Source organism: Brassica oleracea, chromosome C1 (assembly GCF_000695525.1).
Source record: "Brassica oleracea var. oleracea cultivar TO1000 chromosome C1, BOL, whole genome shotgun sequence".
Taxonomy (NCBI): domain Eukaryota; kingdom Viridiplantae; phylum Streptophyta; class Magnoliopsida; order Brassicales; family Brassicaceae; genus Brassica; species Brassica oleracea.
Window position 1 is genome coordinate 20,320,673 of NC_027748.1, and position 9,598 is coordinate 20,330,270.

Genomic DNA, 9,598 nt, shown 5'->3' on the forward strand with positions numbered 1-9,598 from the left:
GTCAAGAGCCGCTCCAAGTAGTGCTAGTTGGTCGGCTTTGGCCATGATGCCGCGCATATACTCTGTTATGGATTGTGTTCCTTTACTGCTCTTTTTCAGACTTTGTTTGATTTGTTTGACATGTGCCCTTGATGGTTTCCCGTAGGTGTTGTGTAGTAGTGTCCAGATCTCTCGAGTTGTGGTTGCTCTAGCAACAACTGGTTGAACGTTGAGTGAGAGAGTTCCAAGGATAGAGCTGTACAGAAGACGATCTTGTCGCTTCCATACTGCTGCATTTGGGTTGGGTGTGACTGCTCCATCTGCATCGGTGACTGTCGCCTCTGGTGTCTGATCTGTGTCTGATATGAAGACATGAAGTTCATGCGCTTCAAGTAGAGCTTGAACTTGAAGTCTCCACGTGATGAAGTTGGCGGAGGTTAGTTTTGTGATCCCGTTCATGTTGAGCGAGATGATGGACGATTTCATGTCCGAGGGGTTGAAGACAAGAGCCATCTCGGCTGAGGCATTGCCTGAGTTTGACATTTAGATTGCGGTAGGAAGAAGGAAAAAAAAAAATTAGGTCAGAGGTTAATCGTTTGCTCTGATACCATGTAAGATAGGTTTGAATGTGTATATTATTGATAACGTGATAGCTTATATATACATGATATACAAGATCTTTGATAAGATCAAATCTATAGATAAGTACTAGCGTATTATCTACGATCATTATCTTCAGTATGGATATACACTAATAATGCGCAACTGTTACAATATTACTGTGAAGCAGGGAACCAACTATTTGATCAGAGTTAGAGCAATATATGGGAACTACGATGGTCTAAATCATTATCCTATGTTTGACTTGTACATTGGCCCTAATTACTGGGTAACAATAGACACTCAAAATAATGTACGGAAGGAGATCTTTCACATCCCTAGGTCAAACATTTTGGACTAGTGTCTTGTCAAGACAGGCACCTCTACGCCATTTATATCGGCCATCGAAATAAGGCCACTTCCAAATAACACTTACATCACCACATCAGGATCGTTGAAGTTGTTTTCACGTTTTTATCTTAGCAATTCAGAAGACGTTCTAAGGTGAGTCTGCTTTATTTAAGATGATCCAAGTCTTTTTTAATTTGTGAGACGTTGGTTATAAATTTATTTCGCAAAGAACAGGTACGAGGAGGATGTCTATGATAGAATGTGGAATTCATACAATCAGTCAGACTGGACGCAGATATCAACCAGTCTTACGGTGAACACTAATTCCAATAGTTTCCGTCTTCCTTAAGATACTCTCAAAACCGCTGCAACACCTGAGAATGCGAGTGGAGGCATTGATAGATATTGAGTTTCCTGAATTCCCAACTGATAAAATTTACATTTACCTCCATTTTGCTGAGGTTGAAGTCTTGCGGGCCAACGAGACTAGAGAGTTCAACATTTCTTTAAATGGAGTGTCCATTAACGACTCTTACAGGCCTTTATATCTGCAGTCCGAAACGATGCACAATCAGTCTCCAGTTACATGTGAAAACAGAAACTGTATCATAAAGCTGACAAGAACGGGAAAGTCTACACACCCACCACTGCTTAACGCTGTGGAAGGTTTTGGGGTTGCCGATTTTCGACAGTCTGAAACAGACGCAAATGATGGTACGTAAATAAATGGTGAAATGCATGACTATATTGTATTCCAGTTTGCTAAAGATGATATCGTTCGAATTTGTGGCAGTGACTGCTATTAAGAATATCGGAACCGCTTATGGATTGAGTATAATTTCATGGCAAGGTGATCCATGTGTCCCTCGTGGGTTTTTGTGGGACGGCCTAAATTGTAGTGATACGGAAGGGTCTACACCGCCAAGAATCACCTCCTTGTGAGATATCTATAACCATCATTTTTAACTAAATATTTCACTTGTTTCAATGGGTATCTCAACACATAAACAGAAACTTGTCTTCAAGAGGGCTAACGGGAACCATAGAAACTGGAATTCAAAAGCTAACCCATCTGGAAAACTTGTAAGTATGATCATTGTTGCCTTAAAGCACATAAATTTCAATGCATTTTGATCTCTTCCAAATTTCAGGGACTTGTCAAATAACAGCTTGACTGGAGTAATTCCAGAATTCCTAGCTAGTATGAAATCATTGCTGATCATGTAAGTTTTTAGACTTTATTGGTCGTATTAATAGTCCTAAGTATAATTTTCACCAATGTATTAATATTTTTTTTTTCTTTTAATAGAAATTTGACCAAGACCAATCTGAATATTTCAATTCCACAAGCTCTTCGCAATAGAGAAAGGAAGGACTAAAGTTAATGTAAGAAAATAAATCCATTCACGTGCACATTTCATTCATCAGTTTATTTCCTTTGTGCATGCATAGTCATATATATGCAATCAATACTCTTTTTTTTTTTTGTAGTGTTGATGGTAATGAGATAAATCAATTATGAAGCCCAGTAACGCAGACACCATTCAAGCCCATATGATCTCAAGACATATGGAGCCCAAGCCTGCAATACATAAGAGACAAACCACTACAGAAGTCATAATGGTAAAGAGGATGGATAAAGGAAAAAGCATAAACGTTGGCGACAAGAGTATGGTTTAGACACCTCACCTGCAGCTCAGCAATAGGTTTGGAGCGCTAGAGGATCAGACCGACTGAGCTGGCAGCTTGACGAATCAGAGCAAAGCATCTAGACTGTTCTTACCTCTGTATAAATAAGAGAAGAGATACATTGTAACCTGCAAGTTATGAAAGCATAATAAAGAGAAATAGCAAAGTTTATAAAGTTTATGTCTTTACCTTCATGGTATCAAAGCTTCAGGGATTAGAACCTGCGGCTTAGTCATGGATGGAAACCAAAGTTTGGTCATTGATGGAATCCAGAGTCACGTTCCTCTTACAGCTCTTACGATTACTCAAGTTGTGACCTTGAAGCTCAAAGAAGGCAACTACCTCTTATGGAAGCTTCAATTCGAGCAGTTCTTGTCAAGTCAGATGCTTTTGGGCTACGTCACCGGTGCACAACCAAGACCACCTGAGACAACAACCGTGCGTGATGGTGATGCAGTCACTGAAGCAGCAAACCCGGAGTTTAAGAAGTGGATGCAAAAAGACCAGTTGATTCTGGCCTGGATCTATGGTACGCTCACAGAAGATGCGCTCAAATCAGTCTATGGACTCTATTCTTCTCAGGAGGTTTGGCTCGCTCTAGCCAAAAAGTACAACAGAGTCTCAGCCACAAAAAGACTAGATCTCCAGAGAAGGGTTCAAACAATGGTCAAGGGAACCAAAACCATGACTGATTACCTCTCGGAGATCAAATCTCTGGGAGATCAAATCTCTCTGAGATCAAATCTCTCTGTGGCAAATATGGTCACTCCCCCAACAAGTGCTACAGACGTTTTGACTTGAGTTTCGCTATGGACGTTCCACAACCACAGGCCAACATTCTCACCTCTACTCATCACGCAGAAGCAGAGTGGTTTCCAGACAGTGGATCCTCACATCACGTTACCAGCTCTGCTCAGCACCTCGACTCAGCTCAGGAATACACATGAACTGATCAGGTTATGGTTGGAAATGGTGATTTCTTGCCTATCACGCATGTCGGTTCTGCATCCATTCCCACCCAGACAGGTATCTTACCTTTGCTTAATGTTCTTGTCTGTCCTAAGATTGCTAAGTCACTATTGTCAGTTTCCAAGCTCACCGATGATTACCCTTGTTCTATCACTTTTGACTCAACAACTGTTTGTGTTCTGGATAAGGAAACTAACAAGGTTCTCAGTCAGGGAAGCAAAGCTAAAGGACTTTATAAGTTGGATGATCCTCAGTTCATGTCGTTCTACTCTTCAAGACAGCAAAGTTCGAGTGATGTGGTATGGCATAAGCGGCTGGGGCATTCTAATGATCAAATAAAGGCCATCCAAGTAAACAAGACCTTCAAGAATATGTGTGAACCATGTCAGTTTGGCAAGACATGTAAACTTCCTTTTTCTAGTTCAGATTTCAGATCCAGTAGAGTGCTTGAGAGAATACATTCTGATGTTTGGGGTCCTGCACCTGTTGTGTCAGTTCAGGGTTTCAGATTCTATGTTGTATTCATTGACAATTATTCAAGGTTCTGCTGGTTTTATCCTATGAAATCAAAGTCTGATGTGTTCTCTATCTTCAAAGCATTTCAACTTCAAGTAGAAACACAATATGAACAGAAAATAAAGATTTTTCAATCAGACGGTGGAGGCGAGTTTGTAAATCAACATTTAGCTCAACACTTTGCTAATTGTGGAATCAAACACATCATGTCTTGTCCTCACACTCCGGAGCAGAATGGTCTTGCGGAACGGAGACACAGACATATAACGGAGTTGGGGATGTCTATGCTGTTTCAGAGTCATCTTCCTACTACACTTTGGGTTGAAGCTTTGTTCACTGCATCATTCTTGAGCAAGCTTCTTCCCACCTCGGTTAATGACAGAATGCAGAGTCCTTATGAGTTGCTCAATGGAACAGCACCGGTGTATACCGCTCTTCGAGTCTTTGGATGCGCTTGTTACCCTTATCTCAGGCCATACTCGCACAATAAAGTTGATCCTAAATCTCTTCTTTGTGTCTTCCTTGGCTACAATGAGAAATACAAGGGTTGCAGATGTTATCACCCTCCAACAGGAAGAGTCTATATAAATAGACATGTATTGTTCGATGAAGGGAGGCTACCTTACAAGGATGTCTATCAACACTTGTTACCTGCAGCGACAACATCCTTAAGCTCAGCTTGGCGTTTGCAGAGCAAGACTTTGGTTCCTCCACCATCCGAAGGCTCTAGTTCTTCAACTACTACTGACAAATAAGTTGAAGAAAATCAGCCTATTATGAGACTTCATGTCATTCAACCTCAAGCGATACCTGAAGTTCACAACAATGCAGCTCAGGCTCAACCGCCAACAGAGTTTAATGCATCAGATTCCAGCAAGGATCGCCTATCTCTACAGCTGCTACCCCACCAGGCTCTCCGAATGTGCAAGATCAGCAACCACTACAACCTCAGGCTGTACAGACAATGCTCACCGAACGGTCACAAGAGCTAAGGCAGGTATCATAAAGCCTAATCCAAGATACGCCCTGCTTGCTGTTAAAGGCATTCCAGAAGTCCCAAAGACAGTACATGAAGCCTTAAATCACCCGGGTTGGAACGGTGCTATGAAAGACGAGATGGACAATTGTGAAGAAACTCAGACATGGTCATTGGTTCCTCCTCCATCAGACGTCAATCTTCTTGGTTGCAGATGGGTTCACAGAGTTAAGCTCAATGCAGATGGAACATTTTCAAAGTATAGATCAAGAGTTGTGGCTAAAGGCAATGAACAGGAGGAAGGAGTGGACTTTCTAGAGACTTACAGTCATGTGGTACGTACAGCCACAGTCCGAATGATTCTTCATCTAGGTTTTATTGAAAGATGGGATATTAAGCAGCTTGATGTCAAGAATGCTTTCTTGCATGGAGACCTTACTGAGGAAGTATATATGAGACAGCCTCCTGGATTTGAAGATCAAAAGCATCCTGAGTATGTTTGCAAACTTCACAAAGCAATATACGGACTCAAACAAGCTCCCCGTGCTTGGTTTGACAAGTTCAGCTCTTTTCTAATCGAGTTTGGTTTCATCTGCAACGCTAGTGATCCATCTCTCTTTGTCTGTCAGAAGAAGACCAGTATCATCTTCCTTCTTTTGTATGTTGATGATATGCTGATAACAGGAAATGACCAGCCTCTCATCCAGCAGTTGCTTAAAAGCCTGAGCAAGTAGTTTAGGATGAAAGAAAGATATGGGGCCTCTGAGTTACTTTCTTGGCTGCAAGATCAGTTTACCTCTACTAACCTGTTCTTGAATCAAGAAAAGTATGCAACTGATCTTCTCCAAGCAGCAGGGATGTTAGATTGTGCTCCAATGCCAACTCCACTTCCTCTTCAGCTTGATAGAGTCCCGCATCAGGACGAGTACTTCTCTAATCCCACTTACTTCCGTAGCCTCGCGGGTAAGCTCCAATACCTCACTCTCACAAGACCTGATATCCAATTTCCTGTAAATCTGGTCTGTCAGAAGATGCACAAGCCCACACTCTCAAACTTTCATCTCCTTCAACGAGTCCTGCGGTACATTAAAGGAACCTTGAAGATGGGGTTAACACTTGAGTCTGATACAGATTCGCAAATGAGAGCATATTGCGACAGTGATTGGGCTGGTTGTCAGGATACAAGGAGATCAACTGGTGGCTTCTGCGCTTTCTTGGGAACAAATCTGATATTGTGGTCTGCAAAGAGGCAAGATTCAGTTGCAAGATCATCTACTGAGGCAGAATACAGAACTTTATCTGATACAGCTGCAGAACTTGAATGGATCAGTCTCATGTTGAAGAGCATCGGTGTTCCTCATCCTGAACCAGCTGAGATCTATTGTGATAATATCTCTGCTGTTCACCTGACAGCAAATCCTGTCCTTCATCGCAAGTCCAAGCACTTTGCCACACTTTGCCACACATTACCACTTTGCTAGAGAGAAAGTGGCAAAGGGAACTCTTCTGGAGAAACACATACCTGCAGCTCAGCAACTAGCGGATATCTTTACCAAGTCTCTGCCTCAACACAGCTTCTCCAACTTGCGTTTCAAACTCGGAGTTGACTTTCCACCCACCTCGAGTTTGCGCGGGGGGATGAAGCCCAGTAACGCAGACACCATTCAAGCCCATATGATCTCAAGACATATGGAGCCCAAGCCTGCAATACAGAAGAGACAAACAACTACAGAAGTCATAACGGTAAAGAGGATGGATAAAGGCAAAAGCATAAACGTTGGCGACAAGAGTACGGTTAAGACACCTCACCTGCAGCTCAGTAATAGGTTTGGAGCGCTAGAGGATCAGACCGACTGAGCTGGCAGCTTGACGAATCAGAGCAAAGGATCTAGACTGTTCTTATCTCTGTATAAATAAGAGAAGAGATACATTGTAACCTGCAAGTTATGAAAGCATAATAAAGAGAAATATCAAAGTTTATAAAGTTTCTCTCTTTACCTTCATCAATGTCTACCTGGTTCATGTGTCCAAAAGAAGAAATTTCCGGTGATGATTGCTGCATTGGTAGCTTCAGCTGTGGTGGTGGGGATCGTATTGGTACTATTTTTCATTTTTGTGTTAAAAAGGAAAAAGACATCAAGTCATGTAGAAGGTACCTTGCCAATACAATTGATCAAATTAACAAACTATTATATATATGAAAGAGGCCTATGCCTTAATAAGGTGTCATAGATAATTGACATTCTTTTTTACTATTTTTTGATGCACAACTATTATCCCTTTAGAACACCATGGGCGAATTTCACACCCACTAGTATTTCTGAGGCAAAAATCGAGACACAAAAGCGAAGGTATAGTCATGCGGAAGTTATGGAAATGACAAACAACTTCAAAAGAGCTTTAAGTGAAGGAGGGTTTGGCGTGGTCTATCATGGTTACTTGAACGGTTCCCAACCAGTAGCTGTTAAAGTATTTTCTGAGTCATCATCACAAGGATATAAACACTTGAAAGCAGAGGTACAAAATGCTTGAAATCTTCAAAAATTTAAATTTTCTCAAAAATAGTCAATGTGTAACCAATGTGTAATTTTACATTTTTCGTATGCAGGTTGAACTTCTTTTGAGGGTTCACCACATAAATTTGGTTAACCTTGTTGGGTATTGTGATGAACGAGATCATTTGGCTCTCATATATGAATACATGTGCAATGGAGACTTAAAAGATCATTTGTCAGGTAGAACATATATGTATAATCATTATTTTAATTTCTTAATTATTAAAAAGATTCATATGATGACTGATTTAGAGGCTCCATATATAGGAAAACGTGGTGGCTCTGTTTTGAGTTGGACTACTCGATTAAGAATAGCTGTCGACGCTGCACTAGGTTCGTAAAAACTCTGTTCCATTTCAGTCGGGTGCTTTTGTCATTACAAAACATTTCCTTACATCATTACACATAAGTGATTCACATACAAGTGTAGAGATGGTCAATCCTAAAAATTATTTTCTAAGATTCATAGGATTGGAATACTTACATATTGGATGCCAACCATCAATGGTACACAGAGATGTAAAATGTACGAACATATTATTAGGCGAGCAGTTCTCAGGCAAAATTGCAGATTTTGGTCTTTCAAGATCTTTCCAACTCGGAGATGAATCCCATGTTTCAACGGTTGTTGCTGGTACTCCAGGATATCTTGACCCCGAGTAAGTATTATCCTTAGAATTATTTGGACCATCACCTTGGATCCTTGACACATGTATCTTACTCTAGGTTTTTTTTCTGCTAGATATTACAGAACTGGTCGTTTGGCAGAAATAAGTGACGTCTATAGTTTTGGGATTGTATTATTAGAGATAATCACAAGCCAACGTGTGATTGACCAAACTCGCGAAAAGCCTCACATAACGGAATGGATGGGCTTTATGCTTAATAGAGGAGATATAACCAGAATCATGGATCCTAAACTTCATGGAGATTTCAACTCTCTTTCTGTCTGGAGAGCAATTGAATTGGGTATGTTGTGTGCAAACCCTTCTTCAGAAAAACGACCAAACATGTCCCAAGTTGTTATCGAACTAAAAGAATGTCTTGCTTCTGAAAATACTATCAATAGTAAGAATCAAGACGAAAACTCTAATAGTTCCTTTGAAATGAGCATGAGCTTTGATACCAAGGCTGTCCCTAGTGCAAGATAACATTTGCAGAAAGCCTTGTGTTCTGCTGATCATATTTTTCTCTTGTCAAATGCCCTGCTGATCTCGTGCTTCAGTTAATAACTAAACATGAGATGAAATATATAACCTCTGTTCTGCTGATCTAGTACTCTCTCATATATGAATTTGTTGTTTGTAATTTGCACAGTTAGCGTCCACATTTGTGCGCTATTTTTTCTTGAAACTAATATGAGTATCAATAGCAGTAAGGATATTAACTTGATCGACTAATTTGCCAAACTATTGGGAGTCTCTGAGGTGCAATGGTCTCTGCTGACTTCAAACTGCACACATGAGGCTACAACTAGCTGAGTTTAGAAGTCGGAACCCATCAAAGTTATATCTTGTTTCATTGTAAGAAAATTTTAGAAACATAAGAACCTGTCCAAATTAAACATTAGTTTTGCCCTTATTATATTTACCTACATGAAACAACACATGGATTTTTTTGCCACAAATGCTCACCATAATGTGCATGGTCAAACTTCTCAATGGAGCTGAAGGAGATAGAGGCCTTACGACACAGATTTCACACCTTCAGACACTACAAGAAAACAGCGGCATACTGAGGGAAAAAATCGTCGGTATGTCGTCGGAATAACGCTATTCCGACGACATACCGACGAAAAAAGTCCTCGGAAATAACTCCTCGGAAATTCATCTTTCCTCCGAAATCCCTCGGAAATTTCCGACGGAATTCCGAAGAAACCTTATTTCCTCAGAATTTCCGAGGACCACAAGTTCGTTGGAAATTCCTCGGAATATTCCGAGGAAGATGTCGTCGGAATATTCCG

General features: G+C 40.7%; 1 pseudogene; it reads left to right on the top strand.

The window, feature by feature from the left end:
- Window positions 1–8,786, top strand: part of LOC106310298 — a 15,949-nt pseudogene extending 7,163 nt beyond the window's left edge.
- The last annotated feature ends 812 nt before the right edge of the window (window positions 8,787–9,598 follow it).